We start from the raw sequence: 19,156 nt of genomic DNA on the forward strand, positions 1-19,156 counted from the left end.
AGTTCTGAAAGAGAGAGAGAGTTCTGAAAGAGAGAGAGAGTTCTGAAAGAGAGGAAAGAGTTCTGAAAGAGAGAGTTCAGAGAGAGAGTTCTGGTTCTGAAAGAGAGAGAGTTCTGAAAGAGAGAGAGTTCTGAAAGAGAGAGAGTTCTGAAAGAGAGAGTTCAGAGAGAGAGTTCTGGTTCTGAAAGAGAGAGAGTTCTGAAAGAGAGAGAGTAAAGAGTGAGAGTTCTGAAAGAGTGAGAGTAAAGAGTGAGAGTTCTGGTTCTGAAAGAGAGAGAGAGTTCTGAAAGAGAGAGAGAGTTCTGAAAGAGAGAGAGAGTTCTGAAAGAGAGAGAGAGAGTTCTGAAAGAGAGTTCTGAAAGAGAGAGAGAGTTCTGAAAGAGAGAGAGAGTTCTGAAAGAGAGAGTTCAGAGAGAGAGTTCAGGTTCTGAAAGAGAGGAAAGAGTTCTGAAAGAGAGAGAGTAAAGAGTGAGAGTTCTGAAAGAGTGAGAGTAAAGAGTGAGAGTTCTGGTTCTGAAAGAGAGAGAGAGTTCTGAAAGAGAGAGAGAGTTCTGAAAGAGAGAGAGAGTTCTGAAAGAGAGGAAAGAGTTCTGAAAGAGAGAGTTCAGAGAGAGAGTTCTGGTTCTGAAAGAGAGAGAGTTCTGAAAGAGAGAGAGTTCTGAAAGAGAGAGTTCAGAGAGAGAGTTCTGGTTCTGAAAGAGAGAGAGTAAAGAGTGAGAGTTCTGAAAGAGTGAGAGTAAAGAGTGAGAGTTCTGGTTCTGAAAGAGAGAGAGAGTTCTGAAAGAGAGAGAGAGTTCTGAAAGAGAGAGAGAGTTCTGAAAGAGAGAGAGAGTTCTGAAAGAGAGAGAGAGTTCTGAAAGAGAGAGAGAGTTCTGAAAGAGAGAGAGAGTTCTGAAAGAGAGAGAGAGTTCTGAAAGAGAGAGAGAGTTCTGAAAGAGTCGCTGTGTACGTCGCCATACGTCTTCGCTTTCCCAGAATTTTTTAGAATCCATCTTCCTTCAATCGTTGTACTATCTTTCTACTAGCGCTGTGTTTTTAGCAATGGCGGTCACAACCTTTGCCGTTGTGTTGTTGGTCACAATAACCGCACCCCCACCCCCCGACGTAAGCATGATGTAGTAAAAGAACGGTTCTAGTCCAGCAAAGAGTTGGTGCCGCTTTGGAACCAATATTTGTGGCTGAGAACCGGTTCTTTGCCTGTCGAAACACAAAGAACTGGTTCGTGAGTAGGCACTGGCTCCGAACCGGCTCTCAAAATGCTTTGGTGGAAACTCTCTGAAAGAGAGTTCTGAAAGAGAGAGTTCTGAAAGAGAGAATTCTGAAAGAGAGAATTCTGAAGTTCTAAACGAGAGAGAGTTCTGAAAGAGAGTTCTGAAAGAGAGTTCTGAAAGAGAGAGTTCTGAAAGAGAGAGTTCTGAAAGAGAGAGTTCTGAAAGAGAGAGTTCTGAAAGAGAGAATTCTGAAGTTCTGAAAGAGAGAATTCTGAAGTTCTAAACGAGAGAGAGTTCTGAAAGAGAGTTCTGAAAGAGAGAGTTCTGAAAGAGAGAGTTCTGAAAGAGAGAGTTCAGAGAAAGAGAGTTCAGAGAGAGAGAGTTCAGAGAGAGAGAGTTCTGAAAGAGAGAGTTCTGAAGTTCTAAACGAGAGAGAGTTCTAAACGAGAGAGAGTTCTAAACGAGAGAGAGTTCTAAACGAGAGAGAGTTCTGAAAGAGAGAGAGTTCTGAAAGAGAGAGTTCTAAACGAGAGAGAGTTCTAAACGAGAGAGAGTTCTAAACGAGAGAGAGTTCTAAACGAGAGAGAGTTCTGAAAGAGAGAGAGTTCTGAAAGAGAGAGAGAGTTCTGAAAGAGAGAGAGAGTTCTGAAAGAGAGAGAGAGTTCTGAAAGAGAGAGAGAGTTCTGAAAGAGAGAGAGAGAGTTCTGAAAGAGAGAGAGAGAGTTCTGAAAGAGAGAGAGAGAGAGTTCTGAAAGAGAGAGAGAGAGTTCTGAAAGAGAGAGAGAGAGTTCTGAAAGAGAGAGAGAGAGTTCTGAAAGAGAGAGAGAGAGAGAGTTCTGAAAGAGAGAGAGAGTTCTGAAAGAGTTTTTGCAGTAATGCCATAGAAGCACCATTTCGGGTTCCCTATAGGAACCTTTCAACCTTGTGTCGTTGCACTAATGCATCAAAATGAACAGCAAAGGATGGACAATAGCTATGCAACTGAACCAACTGCCACGAGAGTGATGGGAAATGTAGTTGTATTGCTCATAAAGCAGCTGTGTAAGCGATGCTTATGAACAAAACTGTCCAGTGGATGAACACGTAATTATGATCTGCTTACGCCGTGACTCTTTAATGCTAGACTTGAGTTTTCAAGGTTAAAGTTTTCCACAATTACAACATGTGTTGTCGTTCATCTCGTAAATGCAGATGGGTGGTCGAGCAGGAGAGGGACTAATGACTGCGTTTCTTTATCAGAGCGCTTGAGTTATTCCACCCGTTTCTTGCCCTATTCTCTTCCTTTCTGCTGTTCCCACATCCTCCTCTCCCAGAACGGGTCGCACCCTTACGGTCACACGTCTGATGAATATACTCAACACTAAAACTCAATCAGACTGCACATTAATGCATTTATTCATATTCCTACACACATTAAAAACATCCTGTCTGGAATCACATCTGAATCCATTCAGATTACTCCAAAAGTCAGTTTGTAACCAGATTTGATGTGTTTTTGATGCTTTGACTACAAATAACTAAACACAATCAATGAATACCACGCAACGCATTTATGACAATAGATCGTTTATGACCTACTATGACCTAAAAGATTGATTAATAATTGTGTGTTTTTTTAACAATTCATTCAGATTAACGAAACATTTGAAATAGACATTTTGTCAGAACCTTCAGTTCATTTCATGTTTTTCGTTTAGTTCATGGTCAGAATCGTGTTTCCAGACTCGTGCAGCTCTATGGCCTACTGTAGATGAATTATGACATTTACTTTAAGGCGTTTAAAGGTAGGGTAGGTCAGAATTGTCTAAAAAAACTTTTATTCAAATTTGTTTAAACTGTCTTTATATACCAATACATAATTAAAATGCAAGTACTCTGAAATAGAGAGTATAAAAACGGAGTGACTCTAGTGTATTTAATCTTCAATAAACACAGCTCATTATTTCCATTCACTCCCACATAAAAACGGTGTGCGCGACTGCGCGCACGTGGGCAGAGCCAGTAATAGCGGCGGTAGTCATGGCGACGGAGAGTGACAGTCGCGCAAGCCAATCACTTGTTTCGTCCCGGTAGGAATTAATGAGCTGTGTTTTTTGAAGATTAAATACACTACAGTCACTCAATTTTTATACTCTCTTTTTCAAAGTACTTACATTTTAATTATGTATTGGTATATAAAGACAGTTTAAGCCAATTTGAAAAAAAAGTTCTTTAGACAATTCTTACCTACCCAACCTTTAATATTATCATATGTTTTAGATAGTTGTACAAATGCATATTTTATCAACCTTGTCTTTTTTTTATTGATATTTCAAAATAAGTGAAATGTGAAACACATTAATAATTGTAATTAACTGTAATTTCAGGCTTGTTTACAATAAAAAATCCATCATTATGCAGAAAGGTTTTGTTATTGGTTTTTATTTATCTAAAAAAGGTTCCTTGTAGTTTTTGGGCTGCCTTGTAACAGGAAGGAAAGATAAACGCACACACACACACTTAACACAGCTTGAAGCTGAAATATTTAAAGGAAAAACACATAATTTGATCAATTATCAGTGCAGTCTTAAACTCAGGTGCATGTGTGTCAATAGTACATTTATCGAAGTAATTGTAAAATAAATAAAAACAAATATTCTTTTGCGGTTTTAAAGGCAGACTGTTAACGCTCACTCTCGTGAAGTGATTGTAAACTTCCTCATCTGATAAGGGCAGTAAATCGTCGAGTGTGTTGGAATCGCACGAAGGTGTAAGATCCGAGGAGGAGTTTGACACAGATCCGTCTGACACACTTGAGTCTCCTGGTGCTTCGGTCAATCTAATTTTACCCGTCCGTCTCTCGAGACGTCCTTCAACACAATCGCTTCAGAGCAAAGACTCTTGCTTTAGGTCCCGCACGCAAACCACTTCATGTGATCGCTCACAGATTCCCTTCAAGAATATGAATCCAGTCATCATCAAATGAAAAAACACTAAATTATAATACGGGCTGCACAATATATCGGATTTATCGAAATATCGCAAATGTATATATCGCAATATGCATATCGCAACAGCTTGCAATAAATGGGGTCATGAACAAAAGACAGTTTTTTTTAGCTTTAATAAGTATCAGGATAGATTTAATTCATACAGTGAAAACTAAGCAATGTTTTATTTTTATATTTTATGATTCAGCATCTTTTTATTAAATAAAGCTAATGTAGGATAACCTGAAACCCTGTGGTTTACACTGATGTTAAAATAACACTTCTTACGCTACAGTAAAACACTGATGTTCACTTTCACAAGTTATAAGGATGTTTTCTTGTCATAAAAAGAATGTGAAACACATGTAGGTTATATCATTTTAAATATATTTTAAGATAATTTAAGTTTATTTTACACACTTTAAGCATTATTGTATCGCATATCGAATATCGCATTATTTAAGGAGTTATCGCATATCGCATTTTTCTTCAATATCGCACAGCCCTACAAAAAGTACATTATTGCTTAAGGATGTTTTGTGTTGTGAGATTACTCTCATGACTGTAATATTTCACTCTATTACAGCAAAACAATATTGTGCAACAATTCATTTCAATCACCATGATTTAAAGTCATAATGTGTAAATACTTTTGAAAATAATTTTTTCCAGATCATAGTCACAAGAACTTTAAATGCGTCATGAAAATAACATCACGACGCAAAACAACAACATTAACAGACACTGAACGTATAGCCGAATATATAATTTGGGGGGTAAAATATGACCGTTCAAAATAGTTATTAGTTTCTGGATTCGTTAACGCACCAGAACACGGACAATAAACCGTTCCGTGCAAATCAACAGGTGGTTTTGGTTGTTTATTTAAAATCAGACTGAAAAAAAGACTCTTTTTGGAAGCGTTAATGCACGATTAATCATGATTTAGAACAAAACAGAGAGAGAGATGCAAAAGTGATGCAACACACACACACACACACACACACACACACACACCTAATCCAGACCACATTTGTGTCTTTAGATCACTGCGTTCTGACTGAAGGTCTCAGAGGAAAAACACGCAAATGCTCCAGTCGCCAGTTAAAATATAACGGAATGTTCTGCTTTCCGTGTGTGTGTGTGTGTGTGTGTGTGTGTGTGTGTGTGTGAGTGAGAGAGAGAGAGAGAGAGAGAGAGAGAGAGAGAGAGAGAGGAATCCCTCCAGCCAATCAGACGAGAGCTAATGCCCTTCACATCATCACAGCTGAAACGTCACGACTCCTGTGCTACATAGATGACTGAGCACTTACGACTTCATGATACACGCGAGCGCCGGGTAATAAAGTGTTTAATATTTGACTTTATTATGACTCTTCCACTGAAATCTGCAATGAGGGGGTTGTTTTATCCAATATTGTCCTTCCTCGACCTCATGAATCACAACTAACCCTGGTTCATGAATCCAATCTTACACAAACAACTGAACTGAACATGAACAGGCTTCTCATAATTCCTGAACCTAAAGACTTATGAACTGAGAGACAGAGTTTGTGTCACATGATCAGCAAAGACACACACAGAGACATGAATGATACCGATCACTAAATATAATTACAATATAATACATACGTATAATACATTTAAAAAATGCATTATAATCAAATAATATTTTTATAATGTGCAAGTAGACATTAATGCCCACTGATTGCTGATCATTCTAGAAAATAATACATACAAATTATAGTAAACAAAATAATCAAATCAATATTTTATATGCAGATTAATTTATTTAATTAAAAAATACAGTTAATTAAGTAATATACAATGAATAAAGTATTATAGATTAATGCATAATTAATACATATACATGTATCTATTACATTTGTAATAATAATACAATAATAATATAATATATTATAATGCATACACTAAATAATAAAAATAAAATGTATATTAAAATACTGATAAAAAAACTAATCTAGTTTATAAACGCATACATTTATTAATAATAATCCATTTGCATTCATTTATTATTTATAAGAATGCAAATAAATATACATATTTATAATTAAAAATAAATTAATTTAATGAAATCATTTTTTTTATTTCAACAATAAAATGTTTTATATCCATGCATATAAATAATAAATCAACATTAAATTATTTAAGAATAAAATTGTGTTTATAATTAAATAATTTATTAATAATTATATTTAATTAACCTCAACAATAATACATATATTACACAACAATACATATGAATATTTATAATTATTTTAAATATAATAACCAAAATATTTTTTAATTGCACATTGAGTAATTAATTAGGTAAATATTGCTCAGGTTAACAGGTTTATCGGGTTTATCTAGCAGTAATAATGACCTGGAATATATTATATATATATATATATATATATATATATATATACTGTATATATATCCAGCCAGGACTGACTGTTGAACAAGATCTCATCTTTATAACATCAGGAGACGTTAGTCTCTGACCGGTCGATGTTTATGAGTGTCTTTATCTGTAAATCCTGTGGCTTTCATGCGGTTCATTATCTCACTCGGCTTATCTGCGTTTGATGACCCAATCAGATCACAGCTCAAAGTCTACGAGCTCTAAACGCACCCTGACCCGTCCCCAAACCAGACCGCACCATCACTTCTGCAACAGGAAGTGGCATCATGAGCCTGGCGATCAGCCAATCAGCAGGGGGAATGAGTCTGCAGTGCATCACGGTGCAGTCATGCAGCAAACCATGCGCTGAACGACACGGACGGAGGAGAAACTGGACGTTTATTCCCGTGTTAATGCGCTCGGCACACAGGCAGGACGTGGAGGGCTTTGTTTGTCTGGATGTCAGCTCGTTTCCTGCGATTGTTGCGCTCTCCCGCTACGCAGGTGCATTGTGGGAGGGGCCGCTCGATAGGACAGAAAAGCAAACCAAAAAAGGAAAAGGAGGATGAAGAGGAATTGTATGGAAACGACAGCGGTGGGAAAACGTAGGAAACACGGAAACACTTTCCCCCATTCATTTAGTTTGAAAAACAAGACAAGATACAAGAATATGATATTGCACCTAAAATTATAATTCTGGCATCATTTACTCGCCCTCGTGTCGATCCTAACCATGGACAGAAACCATTGAGACACTCTAAATATAGTCTTTTGTGTTCAATTTAGTTCATAACAATTCATTATTTATTTTTATTATTTAATTTTAAATGCATTTAAAATTATTTCTTATTAATTTAATTAAAAAATATATATAATTTATTTATTATATATTTATTCATTTAATTGTAATTATTTATTCATTTAATAAAATATTTATCATATATTATATGTATTAATAGTGTTTAATAATACAAAATTATAAGACATAATATAAATCAATAATAATAAATATAACATTTATTATAATATTAAACATAATTAACAATTTTGTCCAAATCTGAGACCGAAGAGACTAATCAGCAAAGACAAAACAAAAACAGATCCCCTGATCTACAAAATAATCATAACTGATAAACATAATAAACACAGAGACATTCTCCGAAATGTTCCACTGAAGTCATTTGTTTATTAACAATAAATGTCCATTAATTTATTTTAAAATTAAATATTTATTATTTAAAAAAAATACATTTAAATTACATTTTATTAAATTTAATATATTATTATTATTTATATTCATTTTAATATATTTATAGTTACATTTATTTATTCATATATAATATTTTCAATAATTTATCAATAATTTACTTAATATTAATTTAGAAATAAATGTATATGTATTTAATACTAATAAAATACATTTAACACATAAATATAAAATATATGATTATACTTAATGTAATAGCTAATAAAACAATCAGCAAAGACCACAGAAACAGGCATGATCTTATTTCTAAAAACAAATCTTAATAAATAGGCTAGCCATAAATATTAAACATAATTGACATTCTTCTAGAAATCTTCCTGTGTTCTTCTGAGCAAGAAAGTGAAAATGCTCATTTTAAGGTCAACTATCCCTTTAATGAGCTACGCCTCCCATGAAGCACTGCAAATGATGTAATCCCATAAAACAACACCGCTCTATGGAGAGAAACAATGGGACTGTAACTCCCAGAGTTCAGACGCAGACAGAAAACCGAGGAAATCAGGATAAGATCAGAGGAAATGACATGAGTCAGGTGGATGACATCATACAGGCGAGACGTTCATCATCATCACTCATCACCGCACCTGGACATGATGACCTCACTCCATCACACCCTGCGGCCACGCGCACACTTTACCCACAATGCCACTGGGCTCTGAACGCAGTGTAAACAACACCTGAAGCTCGATAAAATCCTGCAAGTCCACACCTGTTCATCTCTATTGTGCCTGTGGATCAACATCTATCCGCCGGCGGCCATTTTCCCTCCACTGATCCCGGCAAAGCCAACAAAAACACCTTTTAAGAACGTAACGCTCCCAGTTAGTTATGAAAACATCATTTCGAATTGATCTCTGAGCGTTCAAAGCGTTTTAAACATGCTTGTTTTCTCGGCGATTCGAACGTTATGCGAACATTCCATTTTGCAAACATTATTGGAATGTTGCTTTTGAACATTCTAAAACTAATTTAGGGATGCACCATATCGGTATACGCCAATTATGTTGTTAATTTTTAATATTACCGTTATCGGCCTGATAAGAACATTTGTCTTGATATAATAAAGCTGATAAATTATGGATTATTTCCATATTTGAGACTCTTCAGATGCGCACTGTTCAACATGAGGGTTTTGAATTGCTTGAAATATGAAAGGAAAATACAGTAAAGTACAACATGTGCTAGCGCTCTGTCATATAGGCTACATAAAATTATAATGAGAACATTATAATTGTGTGCTTGGGACATAATTGTAATGGTGAGACGTAATCAGGCTCTCAAAAATTACGTACAAATTTGGATTCATGTTTATAGGCCAATATATCGGTTATCGGCTTTCAAATATAAAGAATTATCGGTTATCGGCCAACGTTTTCATATCTGTGCGTCGCTAACAAAATTCCAAATAAAACGTTCCATGAACAATGTATAGATGATGTTTTTGTGCTGACATTTTGACAACATTATTAAAGACCATATAACGTTGAACAGACGTTTTATTAATGTTACTGGAAGAAGTTCATAACTTTTGAGGGAACGTTAGCTAAAGTTATGAGAACACTCCCTGTTAGCTGGGACATCTCTCAGGAAACACGGTCGTTTAACTCGCGAGTCTGCTGAGGATGCAGAAAGATGGCGGTGAAAGATATTCACACAAGTTACTTGTTGCTTTCTTTCATAAAATAAATCGTTCAACACAATTAGTGTTACTAATGAATGCAACGATTTATTTTGTGGAAGAAAGCAACAAGTAGCCTAACTCAAGTTACCGTGATGTTACCGCACTTTGCATTGGGACTAAGACCCCCTCAGCACACGGTAAAATCACCGCAATGCATGGCTTGGCTTTACATTGCTTATTGCTTTATTCCGCACTGAAAGCACACAATAAAACTGAAAATGTTTTAGTTTGTCACGTTACAATGATTCCAGTGCAGATATAGCTATTAGTTTACTTCATATTTTGCATTTTTAAGCTTATTTGTATTTCAAAATGTCCTAATCTGTGAGTGTTTGATGAAATGATGAGTCATAAAGATCATAAAGAATGTTATTGCCTCTGGCTGTGTAGACTATACATTTTGGAAAATATGTCCAGGTATATCATTATTTCATGCGTATGGTGTGTTCAAGTCCTCTTGGGAAGCTGGGAAGTCATTATATTACAACATCAGGTGCGCTCAAAACACTTTTCAAGATGGTGATGTACCTTTTCTACAGCAAAAAAAAAAAAAAAAAAAAAGGGGTATTGCAACAAATGTGCCGTAGTTGCATCCATTGTGTCCGTCATATTTTCTCACTGGAAAACTGTTTCCCACTCGCTTTACGCTCAGCTAGTAAATATGATCCTTTGACAGGGCTTGCATAGCAATGCACACACTAGTACTGTGCAGTAGTAGTAGTAGTATTCCCAAACATAACATGTCAGGGTTAACAAACGAGAACAACTAAAAACAAAATGCAGAATAAGACCAGCATGTGCTTTTAATGGGTCACAGCGTCCTAGACACACTCCCTCACAGGAAACCAGGTCACACACACACACACACATACACAGCAGACGTCCTCTAAGAAAGTGAAACTGGTTAGTCTATGTTAATATTTGCAGATTTGTGTGATTTAAACTACGCCACAACTAAATCAAAAGCAAATCAGTCCGAGAACATAAAGCTGGCGTCGTCGAGTTAACTAACTGTCAATCACTCAATGGCTAACTTCAGTTCTTCATGAACATCCTGTTCATTTTCCTGTCGTCGTCGTGTACAACATAAATATGTACATCTATGGTAAGTTATAATGAATAAAGTTAAAGTCCGTTATACTATTTTACATACAATCTTCCTCAAAGTACAACACAAACCAATTTATTTTTAAAACTTAAGAGTTGACACACTGTACTGCAAACTCGGCCTAAACAACACGAGCTCGCGCAGCGCGCTCCCACTGACGACCGTGTGCGCGCTTTACAAACATAAAAAATAATATAAACGGTCCTAATGTACGTTTCTTGCAGAAACTGATTATTATTATACAGTTTTAGATAGCGAGCGCGCGCACGCAAATACAGTAAATACGCAAATACCCTCATCGAAGTTTGAGAGCGCGCGCACGCTCCGCGTAACCTATTTGTAACAGTCACTTGTCCAGAACCCCTTAAAAAGTGTCACAAACCGTGCAGGACCTCCCGTCTGCACGTTAATGTTCCCACCCCGGTATTAATTCGTTAATTCAGCTTCGTCCTGAAGCTCGTGCTGGAACGGAAAACGCACCGCTCGGCCCAGTTTAACGCGAGCGATGACGTAATGAGCGCCAGTGAAACGTCTCTCGTCGGTAAGTTATGAGTTAACCGTTACATCAAGCTAACTAACTTACACAATAACGGTTTTATGTCCCGTTAACGCATTTCCGCGTGCACGGAGACCCCGTTAAGGCCCCCGCGCGAGCCGGTGAGCACGAGCACTTCCTGAAACTCACCTCGCGTCTATTGAGGCTGATCGGATCTGACGCGACGCGTCACAGGTTATCAGTTCCCATAAGCGAGAAATAAAGATGAGGCGTTATGATTTCTCGCTCGGAAGTTTGAAAGTGCAGTGAAATCAGGTCGCGTCCGTGAGCGTACCGGTGCGAACGGAAGCAAGAAGCAAACGGATACCGTTTAGGAAGATTAAACGTTACCTGCTAATCAGATGCAGACGTTCGGGAGGACGGTTGTCAAAAACTCCAGGGATTCAGTGTGGATTCGTGTCGCTGCGCTCCAAACTTCAATTTTCAATCCACAGCAACTGCGCACAAGTTTTCTCTTTTTTCTTTTCCTCCTTTCTTTCTCTTCCCTCCCTCTTCCACTCGGTAGTTGAACTCCGTCCTGCTGCTGTAATGATTCGGGGTGCGGTCCCGGTGGGAGGCGTGGCCTGTGAGGCGCGTCACCGCCCCTCGTCCAATCACAGCCCGCTCTCTCTGCATTCCCGAGGGCTTCGGCCAATCACAGGCGGCGTGTGGGCGTGACGAAGCGGCAAAGTTCGCGTCAGAGGGTGAACTTGAAATAGTTGGAGCCGCAGGGGCCCGTATGTGTGTTTAATGACTGAGGTATGTGCGCGACTTTGGGCTTTTGTGACCATATAAGTCGCCGGACCGTGTTTACACACACACACATACACACACACACACACACACACACACACAAATAATGGAATGTCTGGAATCAGGAAATTTCTTCACAAAAACTTTCTTTTAATAAATAATGGGTGGCAGTGTTGACATGCATTCCACAATATGAAGCGTTTATTTTACTAGCTCCATTCAAATATTTATGTGTGTATAGTTTATTTTACTATTTTAAAAGTTTATTTTTATCTTATCACAGATCTCTTTGTCTATCCATATATATCTTATGGGTTTGTAATGTATTTTTTTTTATTGAAATACAATTTAATATGTAGGCTATATAGCTTAATCTATATTTAATATATATATATATAATATCAATATATAAATATATACATTTAACATAAATATATAATATATGTTTAATATGTATTTGTTTTATTAGGATGTTATTCATTTTATTGTTATATTAAATATAAAAGATAAAAGCATGCAAACACGTAAAACCTGAATGATATCTGCACAAGTTGTGCACATGTACAGAAATAAATGAATGCGAAAGCCTTGATCGGTTATCTGCTCTATTATATATTTTGTGTATTTGTGTGTTTTTAATATTATTGTCTAATTGATTTATGATTATAATTGATTTTTGCATTATTGCATTTGCAATATAGGCTACAACACATCTGTTGAAATATTCCTCATGCAAGTTGCTTTGAATACAAATTGAATACAAGCGAATGCAAATGTGTGTTTACAGGAGAGATTGTCCTGCAAGAATCAGAGCGGTGTAAAAACGCACGCATGAATGATCGCACGCGGGAGTCTGGAGAGTCTCGCTTCACTGAAGTATCTGAGGAATGCGGGATGATGTCCAGGGAAAGGGATGCAGGACCTGCCGGGAGTCTTTATCAGCGCGCGAGGAATGTTTGTGGAAGAGCCTCGTCGCTCTGAATCATCACTAACTCTCTCCGCTCGGGAAAATCAATCCAGACTCCCTCTGCTCTGATTGGGCAACTAGGAATTTCGAACGCAATGTCAAAGGTCTGTATGACACACACACACACACACACACACACACACACACACACACACACACACACACATACACAGACAGAGTCACACTTACATACACACTTACACACACACACACACACACACAGTCACTTACACTCACACACTTACACACAGTCAAACACAGACACACACACACACACAAACACGCTGAGCGATACCAGATGCAGAGAGACAGACAGAGAGAGAGAGAGAGACAGATTACCAAATAAGGTCACTTCTGACCTCTCTCTCTCTCTGTCTGTCTCCTGCAGATGTGTGTGTGTGTGTGTGTGTGTGTGTGTGTGTGTGTGTGTGTGTGTGTGTGTGTGTCGCCCGGTCTGGGTGTGTCCCGGCCGCTGGGTGTGTTTCCCTGTGAATGCATTCATGCAACGTCTGCAATGTTTGCAACCTTTGTGCTTTCTTTATTCTGAGAAACTATATGAGTTTTAATGTCTGTTGTAACGCAAGCTATTTGTGTGTCAGAACTGTGTACGCCGCTCCCATGATCCTTTCTCTCTCTCTCTCTGTGTGTGTGTGTGTGTGTGTGTGTGTGTGTATTTGTCCTTAAACGGTTCCAAAGAAAACCTCAGAATAATTAAAAAGCAGCAGCATCAACAGAAGAGCGGGAGCAGGCCGACGCATCCTGATCTCTCTCTCTGTGTGTGTGTGTGTGTGTGTGTCCTCCCGTCCGTTCTTCTCCAATCAGAGCGCAGGAAGCACCGGTCGACCGGACGCTTGTTGACTCACTCGCGTCGGGAATGTATTCGAGAAGTTCCCTTTATTGTGAAATTTGGCCCTTGTCTGCCTCCCTCACAGTGAAATCATCACATCACACACAGCGAAGAGAGAAGCGTGTGCGGTGGAGTGTGTATCAGATTTAAAGAGTGTTGAAATTACAAATAATGCATATGCAAACAATATATTTACTGTAAACACAGACTAGATTAGAGGAATTTAGTGTTTTGCACACACACTCACTCGCACAGACACTCTCACACACACAAACACACACACACTCAGTGTAAAACATTATCGTGATTTTAACGGTAAAATATGTAAAACGGCAAAAATGCTAAAGTGAAAACCTGCCCATTGGTTAACAGAAAGTTTCTGTACTATAGTACTAATGGCGCTTTTCCACTGCATGGTACGGTACGGTTCGGTACGGCACGGCACGCTTTGGCGCTTTTCCACTGCATGGTACGGTACGGCTCGGTTCGGCTCGCTTTAAATGGTACCACCTCTGTTGAGGTTCCAAGCGTACCGTACCGATACTAAACGTGACGTGAAAACACTGCAGGTCACTGATTGGTCAGACAGAATCGTCACTTCAGCGTCATTGTATTTGCGACACGAGACACTAAACCCGCTAGATTTAAATAGCCAGACAACAGCCAACGCAGTAACACCTGTTTTTAGAGTTTTTACTTGACAAAAAAAAGTAAAAAACAAACAAACAAGAAATGGCTGAATCGTGGTCAGTGGACGAGGTGCAGACGTTCCTCTCATTGGTTGCTGAGGAGCGGAAGTAGCACAGCTCTTAGCCGCACACGGCTACCACCGGACCTACAATAACGATCAGTCCCACCCACTTTGAAGCGGTACTAACTGCAGTGGAAAAGCAACCGAGCTAAAGCGAACCGAACCGTGCCGTACCGAGTCAAGTCGTACCACACAGTGGAAAAGCAAAGCGAGCCGAACCGTTCCGCGCTGAATCGAACCGTACCGAGCCGAACCGAGCCGTACCATGCAGTGGAAAAGCGCCATATGTGTGTCAGAACACACACACACACACATCACATTATATCAGATAATGAAATACGTTTTTTTACTGTAAATTACAAAAAAGTCTGTAAAACCTAAAATGTATTTTTTAGATTTCTGGCAGTTAAAGCTGCCAGTTTTTTACCGTAAATTTACACTCTCTCACACACATACACACACTTCGCTTAACTAACTTTATCATTTATATATATTTTTGTCATCAATATTGAGAAAGATCTTATGATATTAATCAACAAATACATTAATTAAACGCATAATAGGCCTACATTTAAATATTTTTAAATAAATTGTATTTATATATAGGCTATATATATATAGGCTATATATATATATATATATATATATATATATATAGCCTATATATAAATATAATTTATTTAAAAATATTTAAAAATATTTATATATATATACACACACACGCAAACTTGTATGTTAGATACGATTTATGTTAATTGTGATTCATCGATTTTACCGTTTTTAATTAATTAAAAACAAGAATCATACATTTTTGTTGGTCACATATTTTATTATCGGCAATAACCCAATGGAATAAATCCTATATCATTGGCTGTTGTTCCCTATTTGCCCGCTCTCCTGTGCACTGGCTGATCAGCTTGACACAAGTGTGAGAAGAACTGTCGTAAAGTTGTCCAAGTGTTGTTGAGTACTACTTGCCAAAATATAATATTAATGTCAAATGGGACGAGCTTTCTGGAGTGTTGAATGTTTGCAGCTAAACACACACACGCGCGTTATCACTAGCATCTGATGTATGTAGCATAGCAAGAACGACGCGAATAAGCACACTTTTACTTTCAAGTCAAACAGCCTGAGAGAGAGAAAAAAATATTAGACGTGAGAAAGGGAAAAGTGACGGAGTGTGAAAGAAACGAGAACGCGGAGGAATTCTGTTCATGCGCTGTGTTTTTGCCATATATGGTCACAGAGAGAGAGAGAGAGAGAGAGAGAGAGAGAGAGAGAGAGAGAGAGAGAGAGAGAGAGAGAGAGAGAGAGAGAGAGAGAGAGGTGGAGGCGTGGTCTATTGTTTCGGAGCGGAGGAGGTGTTGAATTTCTCTCTCTATTCCGTCATTCTTTCACTTCTGCCGTGTTTTGTTTGTTGTTTGCGGACAACGCGTCTCATAACGCGAACAACGCGCGTCAGCAGCTCATTCACCTGGTGGAGGACCAGTCCAGGAGGACACTGGAGATATCTAAAGAGTTCAGAGACTTTATCCAGCACTTTCTACACAAAAGCGTATAATCAGCACAGCTCATGGAGACTTAATGTTGTATCAATTGTTTCACCTCAAAATAAAAAGATAAAAACAATAATTAAGTTGCATATGTAAGACTAGTTTTGAGTTTGATCTTTTGTTTGTTTGTAGGCTTTAGTATTTAGGCGCGAGTATCGTTAACTAAAATAAAAATAAAAATGTAAAGACATATTAATTATAGCAATTAAAATATGAATCACTTCCCAGTCATCCAGGACACTGAGTTCGGAGACTTTATCCAGCACTTTCTACACAAAAGCGTTCATCAGAGGATTGACTCTTCTAAGCTCATGGAGACCTAATGATGTTTACATTGTTTCACCTCAAAATCTAAAGATTAAAACAAGAATTTATGAATTATTGAAGAAGAATTAGAATAATTTATAATATTATTATTTTTTTTACACGTGAGCATTGTTAACTAAAATAACTATAAAACTAATAAAATATATATATTATAGCAACTAATTAAAATATGAATTAAAACCTATAACAGTATCTCAATGATAGGCTCCTAAAATAACACTGAGACGCGCGTCTCTTTTGAGAGGAAGTGCTTGTGGCTGATGATGTCATGTGCGGTGAGGTAATGGCAGGCTGTCATTGGTGGGCTGGAGTTCTGCTGGATGATGTCATGCGGCGAGATTAAAGAACCTCGCCGCAGATGTTCGAGGAAGACGGACACCGTGACGTCATGAGAGAGAGAGAGAGAGAGAGAGAGAGAGAGAGAGAGAGCTGCCTTAGCAGGAAATATAAGTCACTTTTAAGAGCCGTAGAGAAACAAAATCTGGGTCTGGATGGAGTTTGAGTCGTGAAAAAGCTCAAGTTGTTGATGACGGTAACGGCCGCTGCTGACAGACCGCTATGATGATGAATTTTATTTATAATGCACTATACATTTGACATCAAATCTCAAAGTTCTACAAGAATCAAAAAAATAAATAAAAACAAAATAAAAACAAATACGCAGACACTTAAAAATACGCTTTTCTAAAAAGAAAGGTTTTCAGTTCTTTTTTAAAAACATCCATAGTCTTAGGAGCTCTAAACTGTTTTGGAAGGGCATTCCACAGACGAGGAGGGGATGCTTTAAAAGCCCTGTCGCCCATAGTCTTGAGCCGTGTCCTAGGTGTAACCAGGAGGTGCCGTTTGCCTGCTCTGGTCCGGGTGGAGGTGTGTAGGGAAAGGAGATCAGTGAAGTATGTGGGGGCCGCACCGTGCAGACAGTAGTGGGTGTGCAAGAGGATCTTATGTTCTATGCGGAAGTGAACAGGGAGCCAGTGAAGGGATTTTAGGATAGGGGTAATGGGCTCATGTTTCTGCACCCTCATTAGGACCCTGGCAGCACTATTCTGCACAAACTGGAGCTTTTGGAGGCTCCTGCCAGGGATTCCCCACAGGAGTGCGTTACAGTAATCCAGCCTGGAGGAGACAAAGGCATGGACGAGCTTCTCTGCAGCTGAAAAGGAAAGAGAGGAACGCAGTTTGGAAATGTTACGGAGGTGAAAAAACGAGGTTTTACAAAAGTGAGGTGACATGATTGTCAAAAGAAAGGTATGGGTCAAACTTGACCCCAAGGTTAGTAACGGAGGGAGAGAGGGTAATAGTATTGCCAAGAAATTAAACAAGTGTGATAGGAGACGAACGTAGTTGGTGAGGCGTTCTGATTTGGATGGCTTCTGTTTTAGAGCCATTCAGCTGCAGAAAATTTAGATTCATCCACGCCCCGATCTCCTCCAGGCAGGAGGTGAGGCGGGAAATGATGGCAGAGGGGGAGCCGGAGGGAGTGATATGAAGATAAAGTTGTGTGTCGTCAGCATAGCAATGGTAGTGAATGGTAGTGACGACACGACCAAGGGGAAGCGTGTAAATAGTAAAAAGGGTTGGACCGAGTACGGAGCCCTGGGGGACCCCACAGGTAACAATGTGAGGTGAGGATTTTGCCTCCCCCCAAGGCTACACACTCAGTCCTGTCTGTAAGATAGGAGCGAAACCATTTTAGGGAAGTGTCGGAGAGACCAATATAGTGCTGACGTCTGTGAAGGAGGATACGATGATCAACAGTATCAAACGCAGCAGAGAGGTCTAGGAGGATAAGCAGAGAAGTGGAACCAGAGTCAGAGGCCATAAGGAGGTCACTAGTCACTCTGAGGAGGGCTGTCTCTGTGCTGTATTGAGAGCGAAAACCAGATCAATATTTATCGCACAAACCTTTGGAACTGAGATGGGTATGAAGCTGGGAGGAAACCACTTTTTCTAGCACTTTTGAGATGAATGAGAGGTTAGAGATGGGTCTGGATCTAGGGTGGGTTTTTTAAGAAGAGGTTTAAAGCTACACTGTGTGATTTTTACCCCAATCTAGCGGTGAAAAGGGATATGACCATCCAGTGAATATTAGTTTCTGTTCCTCTCAATTCCGATTTCGTTTTAACTCCTACGGTGGCCAATCTAGTCCAAGATTAACATGGCTTCCAGTTCGACCTCGTCCATGAGTGTTCCTTCAAGTGATGAGGTTACTTTAGAAAACTATTATAATTTGCAGTAATTTAATTTGTCAGTTAACATATAGGTTATGACATCTATGTAAAATTAATAATAGTTTTATGTTTTCGTTATTTTTTTAACATCAGCTATCAGGTTCCCAGACGAATGCAAGCTAATCTTAGTAAAGTAACTTTTATCAGCCTTATTCTGTATATTGTACGACATCACTAGCGTAAGGCAACGTTTACATTGTAGGCTATATCATTTTCTCCGTGAGCAGAGATCAGTTGATGTGACGGAGGTGCGAGGGAGAGGGAGAGGTTCGGGGGAAAGGAAGAAATAAAAACAGGGCCGGTGTCAGTGAATTGCGGAGACGCGAAAGGCGAAGCTTGAATTAACGGGTATGTCCCTCTTTGGCTAATGTACTTTCAAGATGGAGGGGCAACATGGCGAACGACATTCGAACCCCTCACCCGTATGTATTTTCAATGGCATATTATACACTCACGAGAATACTTTATTACTTGAACGAAGTAAATATACATTAATGAGCACATATATTTTTTGAAAGAACTAAGTGTTTTTAGCTAAGAATAAAC

General features: G+C 38.6%; 2 protein-coding genes across 3 annotated transcripts in view; one reads left to right on the forward strand and one right to left on the reverse strand.

The window, feature by feature from the left end:
• myh9b (myosin, heavy chain 9b, non-muscle) overlaps window positions 1–11,745 on the reverse strand; it is a 60,393-nt gene extending 48,648 nt beyond the window's left edge. For both annotated transcript variants that reach the window (XM_079632465.1, XM_079632464.1), the window contains exon 1: window positions 11,530–11,745. The gene's annotated coding sequence lies outside the window, so the exon portion shown is untranslated. The remainder of the gene's footprint in view (window positions 1–11,529) is intronic.
• LOC307000842 (CCN family member 1) overlaps window positions 1–19,156 on the forward strand; it is a 249,198-nt gene that overhangs the window by 74,617 nt on the left and 155,425 nt on the right. The gene's annotated exons all lie outside the window — the stretch shown is intronic.

The sequence above is a fragment of the Phoxinus phoxinus genome, assembly GCF_949152265.1.
Source record: "Phoxinus phoxinus genome assembly, chromosome: 1".
Taxonomy (NCBI): Eukaryota; Metazoa; Chordata; class Actinopteri; order Cypriniformes; family Leuciscidae; genus Phoxinus; species Phoxinus phoxinus.